This window comes from Triturus cristatus, chromosome 3_2 (genome assembly GCF_964204655.1).
Source record: "Triturus cristatus chromosome 3_2, aTriCri1.1, whole genome shotgun sequence".
In the NCBI taxonomy this organism is placed as follows: Eukaryota; Metazoa; Chordata; class Amphibia; order Caudata; family Salamandridae; genus Triturus; species Triturus cristatus.
The window spans coordinates 927199898-927215931 of record NC_140584.1 but is presented as its reverse complement, the minus strand read 5'-3'; the positions used below and the strand labels follow the sequence as shown (position 1 = coordinate 927215931).

Here is a 16034-nt window from a genome sequence, read left to right as displayed (position 1 = left end):
CAGCGCAGCATCCGTGACGAACTCACCAAGTAAAGGTACTGTGCCTGTTCGCACCGTAGGGTGAACGCTTCATCCCGAAGCACCTACAGTGCATGTGAGACCCGTTCCCAAGCAGTTTTCACCGCGTACGGACAGGAACGAAGCGCACAGAACTTTAAAAGTACGCTAAAACCAAGAACTCTTTGTTTAATAAGTATTGTGGGCCGTTTAATTGTTATCTGGTCTTGTGCTAAGCCTAAACTAATATATATATATATATATATATATATATTCACTGAAAAAACCATAGGTTTCACACATGTTATAGTTAGCGGAAATTTTACTGATAAAAAACCAATGAAATTCCCCCGTTATAGTTAGTGCAGGCAACTATAACTCACGCGACCGCAATCCTCTGCTGATGCTAATACTGTATTTAGACACTTATTTGCCCATGTCTTCTTCCATAAATTTTTAGCTATACATATATTAAAAATATTTTTTTTTCATAAAGACACATATGTCATCAGCGCACCGCGCGCCCACTTTACGCAGTTAGTGCCGTGCACGCACGATGGGCACACGGTGCGCTACGCGCACCGCGTGCCCACGTTACGCTAGATCGGCCATGTACGCACGATGCGCTTCGCGCACCGTGCGCACATTGAGGACATATGATGCACTTCGTTTTGAAAGGTAATATTAAAATTTTTCACACCTCTTATAAGCCATGCACAAATGGTGCCCTTCGGGCACCATTTGCACACGGGGTGGGGAGTGTGTGGATAATTTTTTTTTTTTTAAATATTTTTTTACCGTACGCGTACGGTAAGCGTAATCGGCGAAATTAGCGAAAAAATAAAAATTCGGTTTTTGGCCTTGGGGGATCATTGGGGACTCCCACAATAAGGCTAGGTGTTTTGGAGCTGTCCAAACAGCCCCTTTACATGTTTTTCTGCTTTGTATTTTATTCCACACTCTCAGTGCGAGAGAGAAAATGGCGGCCGCCGCTTCCTGGTTTCGGCCGATTCGAATGTTTACTAAGATCTAAGAGCCAATCAGAATCGCGCTCGCGCACGCCACCGTACGCGTACGGTAAGCGTACCGTAAGCGCACCGTAAGCTGGCTCAGATATATATATTGATTTAAAGGCTATTTTCTCAGAATCTACTGAACAGATTTACACCAAACCTACAAAAGGCACTTCCTTGACCTGAGGACTACCTCTCTGCCAAATTTCTAGTAATTCTGTTCAGCCGTTCGGGCTGTAGCTGTGTCTAAAGGTCCTATGGAAAAATGCATGGGAAAAACGCGTTTTGGGACCCCCCTTTTATCTCAGCCCCCGCTTGACGAATCCCCCCGAGACTTTCAGGGTAGGAGCGGAGCGTAGCGCCCCACCTATTTTGAAAAATTCGCGAGGATTCGTCGACCGGCGCCAAAGTTATTCAAAATAGAATGTTGCGGATTTCCTATGGAAACGTGGTCCTAACTATAACTACCTACTGGCGACCGCCAGTAGGTAATATATATATATATATATATATATATATATATATAGTATTATTTTTCTATATCCCAGTGTGGAGTCCATTTGTGTGGTTGTCACTGAGTTACTGTGTGTGTGTTCACTAATGCTTAACCTGAACGCTCTGAGATAGGCCTTGTCTGCTCGCGCCAAGCTACCTAGAGGGTGAGCAGGGGTTATTGTTGGAGTGTACCCCCCATACCCTGACTGGAGGAAAGGTTCCCTGCTTGACACAAGTACCTACCTGTGCCAACCAGAGAACCCGGATTCTAACAGAGGTGTAAGACAAACAGAAGAGGAGGTGTAAGACAGACAGAGGAAGAGGTTTTCAAACCACAAACTGTAAAGCAAGAGCGGAAGACTTTATTATGCCTTCGCAGACAAACTAATAGGAGAAAATTCACTTTGAAAAATAAAATTAAACACTCCCCAAGAAAACACAAAGTTCAATAAGTAGGTTTCAAAAACATGAACTTCAGCATTACAAGTTTTCAGAGCGAATTAGCAACGAAAAAGAGGAATATAACATACAGTTATTTGCAGAGGGTGCTCAAACAATTGAAGTATGGACTGAAGGTGGGTTGCCCCAGGTGCATTATAGAGGGCAAGATTACATCTATCCGATTTGATGATCCAAAAACTCAAACTTAGTGTCTGAATGTTTTGACACCTGTTAGCTTAGCTTACCAAAATACGAAATATTGGCATAGGATGACAGACCTTAGGAAAGTTGATAGATCCAGAAACTCTTGTGAGTTTTGCACCTCAGCTGGAGTACCAACTGTGCAGTGCTGGCTAAATGCCCCAAAATTATAATCCTGAAAACAGACACAAAAATGCATTAACTGGGCAGTTTAGAGCTAACCCCCTCAACCAGGAGATATTCATTTGGGTGTCTTTCGTCAAACAAGCCTGAGACAAAGGCATAATCAATAAGCCATCGGATCCAGCAGGAAAAGAGGATCAAGTGAAGATTGTCCTGGACGGCAAATGTGCGTGCAGATGAGCAGCATTTATTTACAATGGGTAGAGTGGGGGCAGGGAGAGTGAGGATGATTACACAATGATCTACAGGTTCAACAGAGACAAGAGGAATGAGGATAGATTCCATTGGAACTCTAAACTCCATTCAAATTGCAAATCCAGATACACTTCCAAGAGAACAGAATTCTTGTGACCAGTGAGATACCGATATTCACCTACAAAGGGGGTAAAATACAAGTCAAACCACCAGCAACGTATTGTTATTCAAAAAAAGAGATATGCAGGGGACCTGTTCTTTTCTTAATTGTTGAATGCCACTCTTCGGTCAAACTTGGGATTCTAGTACAGCCAATGTAGATCACGCTTATGAAAACAGGGTGGGTTTTAGAATGTTTCGAAACTGCAGACAGATTGCATGAATTTTAGATCATAAGATCCTCTGTGCTTTTCAAACAGGTCAGATGGGATGCTGAGTTGTTGACCTAGATTGTAAGCCTTAAAATCAACCGAGATATACTAAATACAGTTACCATGCAGTTTCTAGATGTCCTGGTATTCATACAGAAATATGCACAACACAAACTACCTAGTAAAATGTGCAGCTTATCCAAAGAAATATCAAATCATGTATAAGGAGCAATGGGAATTGCATCAGGATGCAAGTTTCCTATTCTTCTTTACTCCAGTTATTTTGACAAAAATCCTTCTCTAAAGACCTCCCTGCCACTTGTGAATGTACCATTAAAACAGATGTTCTTCATGTCAATCAAGAAGACAACATAACTGATGTGGTGGATGAATCCTATGGAACCCGGTCATACGAGAGCTATATTCAGAAACTCTTTGTGCTCTGTGACAAACAATGACAAGTCATTTGGAAGTGGGAACCTGATGGAGCAATATTTGCACTAGACGCAAAGGTCGCAATTTCTGTAACACATCATTGTCCTGGAATTGCTGGAAAGTTATTCTGCAGTCAGGCATTTAATCAGAAATCAGGATAAAATTACACCTTCCGGGGGGGGGGGCGCGTGGCTTGGCGCCCGAGTGGGATGGCAGCGCACGGGTGAAGCTCCAGGCGTGTCTTGATGATTCCACGCATTCCAGCCTGCACGGAGCAACGCTGGTGATGGCAGCGGACGGCAGAACATATGCTGATCACCATGTAACCTCTGGAGCCCCCTTTTGAAGCAAGCAAGTACTTTTTTTCTACAAAAACCGCCGCATTTGCGGCCGCGTATTATCGCGGCCGCCATTTTGTATTAGTATTTTTAGCGCGAACGCGGTTTTCATGTAAACTGAGCCGTGACTACTTTGCATCCAGCAAGTTTGGCAAGGAGAAACAGACTTTGTTATACCCCAGGAACCTTGTTAATAATGCGACATCTCACTGTTGAACATTTAATAAAGGTTCTCTGAGGAATGAGCCTGGCAGCCATTTTGTGATTGCCTGCAAGCTCTCACAGAAAACATATGCCTGTATTCTCCAAATGCTGAGTTAATATGAGGAGAGCACAAAATGTAAACTTTTCGCTTTCTACAAGGAAATACCAGGTTTACATCTTTATTATCACATTCAACAAAGTAGTGAAAATCCTCCTTCATGGCTTTTTCTCCTTGGTGACTATCATACCTCATTGTTTACTTCTACTGTATATTTGCATTTGAAAGAAAGGCTCAGATAACGCTTTATGGGCAGACTAAAGACTCTCTACACTACACCATCTAAGAAACATATTTTTATAAAAAATTAAAAACTTTTCTCTGAGAATTCCAAGCTTGAAGACTCCCTGCTGTCCACCTTCCACAGCTTGAAAACAACAATGGATCCCTCTTCTGGAACTTCTGGAAAATCAGTAACTAAACGTCTCAAAAAAGATCCTCCCTCACCACCCAAGTCAGTTTCGCCTGTATCTATGGAAATGTTGCTTGAGGAGATTAGAGCCCTTCGACCCTTTATGGAAGAGACGAACACCATGTTGCAAGTCTTAACAGATAACTGGTCTCAGCTTGATACAAGGGTCTCTGCAGTCGAGCACACAGTTTCTTCCTTAAAATAAAAATGTGTTAATGTCTCTCAATTACACTCATAAGTTTCTAAGCTTCAGAAACAGGTCGAGGATTTGAAAAACCGCAATAGACGGAACAACTTAGGTATTTATGGACTGGGAGAAGGACTTGAGGGATCTGACTCACTCACTTTCTTTAAATCATTTCTCCCTAAACTGCTTCACATGCCAGAAGGAACTAGGCTCAACATTCAACGTGCTCACAGGTTAGGACGTCCTCCATCTCATGCTTCGCCATCACAAAGACCAAGAGGAGTCATCTTATACTTCTTGGAATATACAGATTTGTTGAAAGTTCTATCAGCAGTCAAAGCTTCTCCGAGAATTACATGGTCAGGCTCGTCTTTATTCTTTGCACAGGACTACACTAAGGCTACTGCTAATAGACGTAAGGCCTTTCTTAATATGAGATCTGACCTCCGTTCCATGGGAGCTCGGTATAGCCTTTTTCATCAGTGTCTCTTCAAGGTTACGTATAACAACAGGACGACAACGTACGAGGACCCGACACGTTTACAAAGTTTCATTAACCCCTTCCCCGCTCATGACGGAACCACTCCGTCATGAGCCACGGTTGCGCTGTGCTCATGACGGAGTGGTTCCGTCATGCTACGGCCGTTGGCGGCCGCTCCGCCCACGCGGCGCTAATTCCCCGCCTGTGCGGGCGATTAGCGCAGTGGGCGGAGACGTGACGGAACCACTCCGTCATGAGCACAGCTCAACCGTGGCTCGTGACGGAGTGGTTCCGTCACGAGCACAGCGCCACCGCGCTGCCCCCAAACCCCCCCCCCCCAGCGCCGCGGCGGAATTCCTGCCGCGGCGAAGGGATTAACTCATGCAAAACTGATGTTATGGACTTCTCAGGGCTCTCTTCCTCATTTAATGCTTGAATAGATGTTTTTCTCTTTTGCTCACTCACAGGTTGTTCAGATTTTTTTTTCCTCTTCATAGTTTCCCAATACTCAAGAAATGAGTTTCTTTAGTCTTTTGATAAGCTTGTTGTTATCATAAAAGTTCATTCGATCTCAATTTGTTTAATGTTATTGTCAGTTTTCACTTGCCCTTGTCTGCTCCAATATTTATTCTAATTTTTATTATTTGTTCATCTCCACAGATTTAATACCCTTGTACCGTGGTTTCTTCCCGATCCTCCGTTCAGTTGACCCCGGATGTGTCGCCTACTCCATGTGGTTCCATCCCCCTTTCCCGTGTATCCCTGCATCTTCCCTTTGTAGGTATGTTGTCTTCCTGCATTTCTTTTTCCTTTTTATTTATCCTCCAAGAAGGTCTTCTCTTTTCCTTTCCAAACAATCTTCTTTATTTCCTATCAGGTGTCTGTTTCTTTTACTCCCCATGTCTTTTTTCATCACACTCAGTCTCTTTCTCTGATCCTTCTCACTATTGATATTGTTGCACTCCAACTTTAATTGTTAATTATTCCTGTCATCACTTCTACTTCTTCTCATCATCTTTTTTATCATATTCCTACTTATGTATCTATCTCAGTATTTTTCTATCCTATCTTGTCGTTACATCAGTTATACTTTCTGATCATTCTATTTTCTGCATCTTTATTTCATTATATATTACTCACTGTGACTCTTCATAGGATATATCCTTTCTTCCTTACTCTCCATCCATGTTCAAGTGAATTGGGTTATTGGTATGCACTTTCTTCGTTCATTATTTTTTCTAAGATGTTATTTCGCTGAAATTAGTATCTTGGAATGTTAGGGGACTCAATTCTCCCATAAAAAGGCAGAAAGTTCTGATCCACTTAGCTAAATTGAATGTAGACCTGATATTTCTCCAGGAAACACACCTCACGGAAATTGAATCGTTAAAAATGAAAAAGGGGTGGGTAGAAGAAGGTGATGGCAAACGTAATGGAGTTATGACACTTGTTCGTAAATCGCTTCATGTCAAACTTATTTCGCAGGAATCAGACGTTGAAGGCCGATGGCTTAGTGTCAAGTTGATGTTGAAGGATGTTCCAGTCTCTTTCTTTAATGTCTATGCCCCTACTGGCGGCGACTTCTCTTTTTGGTCCTCACTAGCACAGCAAATTACTCTTTGCATGGAAGACAACTTTATACTAGCGAGAGACTGCAACCAGGTATTCGATCCATTTATAGATCGAAACTTTAAAGCTTAATTTTCCCTAACAAATCGCATACATCCTTCATCCATGCCATTACCCATCACAATTTGTTAGATGCATGAAGATTATGCAACCCAGTCACTAGAGAGTATACCTTTTATTCCCCGGTTCACCATTCGCAATCACGAATTGATTATTTTTTTGTATAACATATCGCAAGTACTCATAAGTGCAGAAATAGGACCTATCTTATTATCGGACCATGCCCCCCATTTCAATATGTCTTGACATTATACCTAAGGTCAATGCTCCCAGGATGTGGCGTTTTAATAATGCTCTCTTATTAGACCCAGCATTGTATGCCTCATTCACTACCTTCTTCAATTAATCAAACTGGTTCCCTACCCTTTTCAACTATTTGGGATGCTTTCAAAGCCTCAGCAAGAGACTTTATAATAAATTATGTTGCTAGAAAACATACTAACGCGCACAAACGTACTCAAGCTCTTCTCCTAGATATAAAGAGACTGGAACATTCTTTTTATACTTCTAATTCAAAAGATGTTTTGAATAATCTCATAAAAGCAAAATTGCAGTTTAACAAAGAATCAACAGATAATGCTACATTATATTTGATAAAATCCAGTGCGAAATTTTATGGAGGTAAAAACAAAGCAGGGAAAATTCTAGCGAATTATTTGAAAACCAAGAACAATAATTTGAACATTGAGTCTATTTATGATGAACAGTCGGTTTTACAATTTAAAGATGAAGGTATTTTAAATACATTCTCCTCTTTCTACAGATTATTATACTCCTCCGAAACAAACCCTACGGACTTCATGCTGTCCAACGTCTTTTCCACCATACAAAAATCTCAGCAATTATCCCCTGATTTGTCATCACTGGAATCCGATATTTCACACCAAGAACTTTTAGATGCGCTTAAACACTCAAAAAAGAGAAAGCACCCGGACCTGACGGTTTTACTGTTGAATTTTTTCTCTCTTTTTCCAAATTATTATTACCCAAGCTGCTCCTCTTTATTGATTCGTTGTGTCTCCTGGAAAAATCAGTTGGATCTTTTTCAGAAGCACACATCTGTCTTATTGCCAAAGAAGGCAAGAACCCAAAGCATTGTAAAAACTATAGACCTATTTCTCTCGTAAACATAGACTATAAAACAAATTCTAAAGCACTGGCCCTTCGTTTACATTCTTACCTTCCAAATATACTAGGCAAAGAACAATCTGGCTTTGTTAAGGGACGCAAAATTACGGATAACACACGACTCTTCTTTAATATCTTATCTAAAGCTTCACATCTAAAACACCCTCTTGCAGCAATAGCACAAGACGCCGAAAAGGCTTCTGATAGAGTCGAGTGGCGTTACTTATTTTACACCCTTAAATGGTTTTGGTCCTAAATTTATATCCCTAATCTCCCTATTCTACTCAAATCCACGCGCCGCGGTAGGCGCCAATGGTTTAATATCCTCATTTTTTTATCTCGGCAGAGGAGTGCGGCAAGGATGTCACTTATCTCCTTTTCTTTTCAACCTAGCCCTTGAACCTTTTATTTCCAAAATTCGTCAAAACGCGCATATACATGGCTTTGAAACACCCACAACTCACATTAAACTTGCGGCTTATGCCGATGACATTTTGCTTTTTATTTCAAACCCTAATGAATGAATTCCTGCCTTCTTAGCAGAAGTTCAATCCTTCCCCCTTATTTCTGGTATAGACTAGATAGTGATAAATGCGAAATCCACCCCCTAACCAAGTACATGTTTAAAGCAGATTTTACATCAGCTAACTTTACATGGCAATACAATCATATTAAATATTTAGGATTACAATTCACGCCTACGATTTCAGGTACGGTAGCATTATGTATGGATAATTGCATTTAGAAAATTTCAGAACTTACTACTAAATGGCATCCCCTTTATTTATCTTGGTGGGGTCGCCTCGACACTATAAAGAGGATACTTTCCCCCATAGTGTTATACACAATCTCCAACATACCAGTTCTCATATCAACTAAATTCTTTAAATCTATTAATTCCATCCTTTCCTCCTTTTTATGGAACAAGAAGAAATCCTGTATGTCTGTCTCCAAATTAATCCGTCCTAAAGCTGAAGGAGTTAATTTTCCCAATTTTTCTGCTGATCAAAAAGCCTTTTTACTACATCAAGCTTCATTTTGGCTATTGGACTCCACAGATGACTTTCCTTTATGGACGCTAGTTGAAAACTCGTTTTTATCTCCATTCTCTTTTCAAGAATACTTATCCTTTTTTCGCAAACCTCAAACCCTTTCTACTCCCATATTTAAACTTCTTGACCAACTCTACCCTTCGACACACACCACTCTAGATTCTTTCCTTGCTTCAACTATATGGCACAACAAAACTACTAATATGCAACAGACCCTTTTACTGGAAAACTTGGACAAAAAGGCTTAATTTGGATTCATCAACTATTCTCAAACTCAGAATTCATTTCCTTCGCATCACTTACGCAATTATATGATCTGCCAAATTCATTCCTACCCAAACACTACATTCTTAGGAAAACTCTATTTGACACTTGAACCCATTTAACTAACACTTCCTCTACAGTTCACATCTGTATTTTACATACAGGTTTTTTCACTTTACTACGTGCCTTACCTAAAGCGCCCACAATATACAATTTCCTCCAAATTCCTGACAAAAGTAGGCAAAAATTGAAGATAGAGATAGCTTGGGAAAGAGATTCTAACACATCTTGGTCTCTTTCTTTATGGAGTAATATATGGATCAAGATACGTAAATCTACGAGGCCAGCTAGTCTAACACAAACATTGTTCTACATTTATAATAGGCTTTTATTATCCCCAAGTAACTTGAACAAAAGATTCTCCAATGTACCAGATACTTGCTGGATGTTCACATCCCCAAATGCTGATTTATTCCACATGTTATTTTCATGCCCATTAGTACATAATTTTTGGAAGCGTGAGTGGTCTCAAATCAACTCAATTTTTGGCACCAGTGCTCCCTTCTCTACCATTAACATCTTTTTAGGGAGTATTTCACCGATATGGAATAAATGTTCACTCCATGCCAAAATCTTTGATCTATTACTAGCTGTTGCTTTTCAGCAAATAACAATGAATTGGAAGGATTTTCCAAAAATTTCTTACAAAGCATGGTGGTATGATATCTGTCATAATCATAGATTGGATACTTTCCTTACCTATCCTACACATATGTCTACAAAACGTATTCAGTTATGGTCACCTGTAACAATGTTTTTTTATATTTGTGCTAAACGAACCTCCTCACTGCCTCCTGCCCAACAAGAAGTGCTTAAAACCCCATGAGTCTCCCAGATATTCCTAAATTTCTATCTTATCTTTTGTTAGATTAATCTTAACCATTCTTACAGTTATTGTTCTATTGAATAACCCTCTTTATGTATTACTGCTTGACTGAGTATATGATGTATTGATTGTTGAGTATGTATATGTATTGTATATTAACACCTCTATACCTTCAATAAAATTCTTCTTTTGAAACTTAAAAATTGCACCTTCCTACAAATAAACAATCTATTGGCTGCACAGTGCAATCAATCATCTGGAGGCCTCAGAATTGGCCAAGAATTTCTGACAATGTTGCCTAGAGAATCATACCTTGCTACAAGCAGTACGCTTACCAGGGTAATTAAATGTAGTAGCCAAATGGCGAATTTCAAAACCAATTATAGTACTTCCTAAAAAAATGGTTAGAACACAACCTCCGGACGGGATGGATGGGTCCCGTAACGAGAAGTATTTCCTCACTACTGCCCTTATGGTGGCTAAGAGGGATATAGCAGCCGTGTGGTCGCAGCCAGACCCGCCCAGAAGGGCTACCTGGAGTAGAGGGGTGGATTGGTGTGCGGCCCAGGAGCGGTCGTTATACGCTGCACGGGGCTGCCCCAAAAAATTCCGCAAAATATGGGGGAAATGGCTGGGGGGCCTGTTTTGAAGGGTGGGGGCGCAAAGGGTGGGGACGGGGGATGGGGGAGGAAGGGGGGGTTTTTAAATTTGTTTGTTGATGCTTCCCTGATTGAAGTTACTGATGCCATGTTCAATGCACTGCTGTATATCATTCTTGATATTGTCCTTTATGCCGCAAAATACAATAAAAATGTATCAAAAAAAAAAAAAAAGAACACAACCTCGTCCAGGAGGTAGTGGTGCAATAGGCTCTAACATGTATATGGTTTACAAGAATTTTCCACTTTAAAAAAAAAGAACTTTTCCAAAATTCAGAGAGCCAATTTTTCCTTCAAAGTCTTCTTTACTTCAAAATTTCTCTCTACACTTCCATTTTATTATTGTGGAGCTCATACTGCTTTGCACTTCACACTCTCTCCCCCTCACCTAAGGTGTGGGTGTTTGTACTATCCATCTCTCCCACTTCCATTCAAGCGGTTTGGTTAGGCTTCCTCTTTCCTACTCGATCCCATGCATAACTTCTTGTAACCTCATACATCACCAAAGGGTCACTACCACACAAATTCCTCAGTAATGATTCCACCTTGGAAGTGTTTCTTTTGTAGTCATTTACAACACCCAGTTTCTTTGCTTTTGTGTTTTTTTCTAGGAGGTGTAGGGGGTGTCCCATTCACCGATCTCTTCTCTGGTTTTTTGAGTCTCATGTCATTCACTGGCCCTCTCTCCTGGTTCCAGCAGCATCTTTTGCTAGTGCAGACCACACGTTAGTTAGAAGGGCCTATTTGTATATACAGGATTGCTGTTGACCGCCACCTTTTAAAAAAACTTTTTTATATATAGAGCCTTCTGTCATACCCTTTTTCTGCATTTACAATAACCTGGCCATGATAGAACACTTGCTTTACCACAATATTTTGTTTTTAAAGAACTAACAGTTTTCTAGCACTACAATTCGAAATGTTCATTTTTAAAACAGGACGTTAAATTGGGGTTCATATTCAATGTAACTTTGCACATTTGTCATCTCACACAACTCCTCGAGTTCTGGAGATCAGGAAGCCTCAGAATTCACCCCCACTGTAACTAGATGGGTAGATGACATGGGTTATGAATCACAATGCTCACTGAGCCTGAAGGGCAATGGCCTCAAACGTTTTTGTAATTGAGAGTATGCTGGAGGATATCATTAAGATCACACCAAGGTCGAGGGAGGAGGGCTCAAGAGTTCAAACGGTTGCTGTGGACACCCATCGACAACATGTTTTCCTTCTTGTGTCAAAATGCACTTTCACAAACTACAGTATGGGAAAATATTAATCTTATTAAGAGCACTAGTGCAATTATGTCATCCACTGATGGTAATAAATTAGTAAATGTTTGATTTTTAATGATATTATGAATTATATTAAATTGTGATGTCATTATTATTGTTAAAAGGTTTGCATTGGGTTGCGCTTTTTAGGTCTTGCCTACTAGACAGCACACACGGTCTACCTGAGAAACACTTTTTGTGAACTTACAGTGGGCTTAGGGCCAGCTCACTGCTTACCATTGGTTCGCTTGGTCACTCATTTGCTTTCTTCTCGTGCAATGGCTTGCCTTCCTCTTCTTGTGTTTTCTGGCACACCTGGAAGGGCCAACTCTCACTCACTCAGATGGCCTTTAAGACAGAAGGTGCAATTAGAACGGCAAGTGTCCTGGAGACCCATAGATCTGCTCCCTCGGCTTTGCGAAAGACCAAATGGCTGAATCCTGCTGAAAGTAAATTCGGTCTTAGCAAGCGTTTCACCTTTAAATTCTGACATTATTTTTAGGTTTTGCCTGAGCCAGCACATGTGCGGTCGCTCGAGATCTATTTTTTCTATTTAAAAAAAATCTAAAAATGGCTTAGAACCCAACCCATCACTTACCATTGGTTGGCCTCCTCGTTACTCCGATTTCTTTTATTTTTACTGGTCAGCAGCAGATGGCTTCATTTTGCCAGAGTATCTCCAGACGGTTATGGGAGTATTTGGGTTTCACCTCTTTAGATTCGACACACTGTGCAAATGCACTATTTCTAAACCTCAAGTGGGTACTTCCTCGGAAGAAGCTCGCTGATCCAGTCTCCCAAAAGCAAAAAGTTACAGGACAACTAACTGGAAAAAAAAATGCAGAACCACAAGACGGCCAGCCCTGACACAAACAAATGGTCTTGGAGTAGTTCTTGCATGCATGCGCCGATTGCCGATAATAAAAACAGCACCTGCTCTTTGGAAGCAAAAGTTTAATGTCTTTCCAGAAGCTGCAGATTCCTTACATAATGTCGCTCTGAGCGGGGTAAGCACGTGACTGTGTGTGCCATATTTTCACACAAGGTTCCAACGTCCATACTGAACATTGCATTGCATTAGTGAAGGAAATTGAAAATATGGGTACAACTTTTATTTGCAGTGCTTGGGTGTACTTTTCTTGGTGACAGACTGATGGGAACAAAGATGGTTAATGATAGTATGGGAAATTAAACAATTGCATTTATATAGGCTTCTCTTAGCAAAATAATGGCAAATGTTTTGGCAGCGTTAACTTGTACTTTAAGAGATGACAGTAGCTGCTATAGTGCTGTTTTTCATCTGCGCATCTATGAAGGTGGTGGGGACATGTTTGTGGCGTACCTTATGGGTGTCCCCCATGTTTTGCAGTCCTTGCTCCCTCTCTGGGGACTCATCACATATTGCATACCCTTGCAGTGGACTCGCCACAGAGAACTTGCAACAGTGGCCACCACACATTAGGGTGGCTCAGGTTTTGCTGCTCCAGCAATGGCTGGCTGCCGCTCTCCTAGTCTCTCTGGAGTATGGATCGAAAGTTACTCTCACAAAGTAACAACGTGCAATTATTAGGATTGATGCTTAAGGTGCTCATGTCATTCATGGAAAACATGTTGTATTCTTTACTGAAGGTACTTTTGGTTGGCCTCCTCCAGTCATTTGCTGCTTTTGCCTTGGAACTCCAGTCATTGGCCTGCAATGTTGTCAGTTGTTGAGAACATATTGTATCCTATTGTACTGTACAATATTGCAGCATATGTATAGTGCTTACTACCCCTCATGGGCTGCTGAAACGCTTACTCACGTGGATAGTAAGATACATTCTGTTAGGTATTTGTGAGTATTCTGGTAGGATAGTTTTTAGGTCTCGCCTACCAAACAGCGTGTAGCTGTCTTAAGGTCAAAGCCTCTTTTGAAAGCACCAAAAACAGTGGGCTTGGAGCCCACACATTGTTTACTGTTGGTTGGCTTTGTCACTTTCATTTGATCGTCTCTTATTTGCTGATTTGATTTCATCCCTTTATAATGAGCATTGACAAAGATAATGGCTTTGCATTTACATTTTAAAGTAAATGCGATAGTAGCTTGAACAAGGGATAAGCAGGTTGTACTGCCTTTTGCACAGGGACTAGGTACCTCCCAGACCCTATGATAAAAATTCCTATTCTTTTGGACAAAAGAAATCCAGTGCGCTTCTAAAATCGTTTATTGTAGAATAGTTTCTTTTGTCGTTTCTCAGCTTAAATGAAATGTATGAGATAAAGTGATTTTTCTCAAGATCACACATCGAGTTCAAGTTGAAAAGTAGAGAATATTACTTTGGGATATGCAGGCAACAAAGTATCAGGCAGACCTCATCGTTCTACCCCAAATTCTGACTTCAAGAACTAGGAGCGCTCCTATAGTAACAAGCACACTAGGAATGTTTACATTTCAATCACATGCATCAATCGCTCTTTTCTTGGAAAGTGCCCATGTTATTATCATTTCAAGTACACGTGACGGCCTCGGTTGAACTAAAGAACCTCCAGTCTCTTGGGCTGCCTCTAACCTGTCTTTTTCCTTCTGGAAGATGTAGTATTCAAACTGATGTGGTGGGCTGCAAGAATATAAAGGAGGAAATTGTGTCATTCAGAAAGGTATCAATGGTGGTTTAGGCGGACGCCAGGAACTGACAGAAGGTTACATGCAACATTGTGACAGCACGGAGTACAACGAACAACACTCCAAATGAGCCATTGCTGATTTATTTTTTAATACGTATTCCTCTTTTTATTGATTTTAAATTCATTGTCACATAATGCATCGCTGGTTGAGAGCTAGGGGACAGGCGTACCACACGTCATCCATTGGACGGCAGGCAGGGGAGAGGCCTCCTGTCATGAATATACAAGACACTGAAAGACGATAGACTGCCCCAGGTGCTCAAGCGACATGAGATAAGGACCTACAGACCCTTCTAGCTTATAACGGATGGGAAAACACTTGCACACAGGATCAAGAGGTGGCAAGTAACACCGAATTTAAACTAGTCCACTTCCTTTTACGACAGAGGACATATATGATGCCTGCCAGGTTCCATACAAATTACCCAAATCAGTTCTCAACATGCCTCAAATGTATAGAGGAGGATGCTACATTCTTACACACGACATGGCTGTGTGTCAGGGTGGCAGAATTTTGGAAAGAAGTCATGACTCGACTCAAAAGAGTAACCCGGGTCTGCATCCAGACATTGTTTACTGAGTAAACCCACTTATTAAAACAGCGCGATTCGCTATAAATATGCAACGTTGGTACCAGACTACTCCTGGAAAAACGCCACATAGTAATTCACTGGCTGTCAGAGAGGGGACCCACCGTACAGAAGATCTGCTGGAATGAGTCCCAGCAGAAGAGATCCAACTGAAAAGAGTCAGGACGGATGACTGGTTGGAGAAGGAATTGAGTGGCTGGGTGGGCATGATGATCCAAATGGTGGCTGATCCTCCATCAGAAGGTATCTGACAAAGTCCGACAAGACCCCACTTACACATCCACCTATGTGGTACAAACAAGTAGTAGCACTAGTCACGCAAGATAGGGGGAGTGATATGCAAATTTAACACAACAAATTCAATATGGGCCCCTGAGATGGGGGGAGGGGGCTGCTTTCACTAAGTGGGTGAGCCAATGAACCAATGAACTGTTCTTATCTATTTCTTGTTTGCAAAATGTAACAAATAAAGATATATATATTTTTTTAAAACATAAGTGAAATGTCGTTTCCTCCGCTAGTCCAAAATGCTGCTGTGCACACAGTAATGAAAGGGTGCACACAAAAAATTACATTCTCGCACATTGAGAAAAAATATTAGAGGGAACATTGATGTGGACTTACCCAAATTTTGTGTCAGCGTATAGGCCTCACCATAAGAACTCAGCATCTGTTCCAGCAGCTATAGCTAGCACCTAGGACGCTGCAGAACGTGCAGGATGTCTCCATCTTAAGACACTCTGTCTTATTCGGTCAGCAAAACTCTTCAAACTGGTCATCTACCCTAATACACTCAACCAGGGGTTCACTAGCTAGG

At 41.1% G+C, this 16034-nt stretch overlaps 1 protein-coding gene across 4 annotated transcripts in view; it reads right to left on the bottom strand.

Moving 5' to 3' along the window:
• Nucleotides 1-16034, bottom strand: part of VMP1 (vacuole membrane protein 1) — an 810872-nt gene that overhangs the window by 785926 nt on the left and 8912 nt on the right. The window lies entirely within an intron of this gene.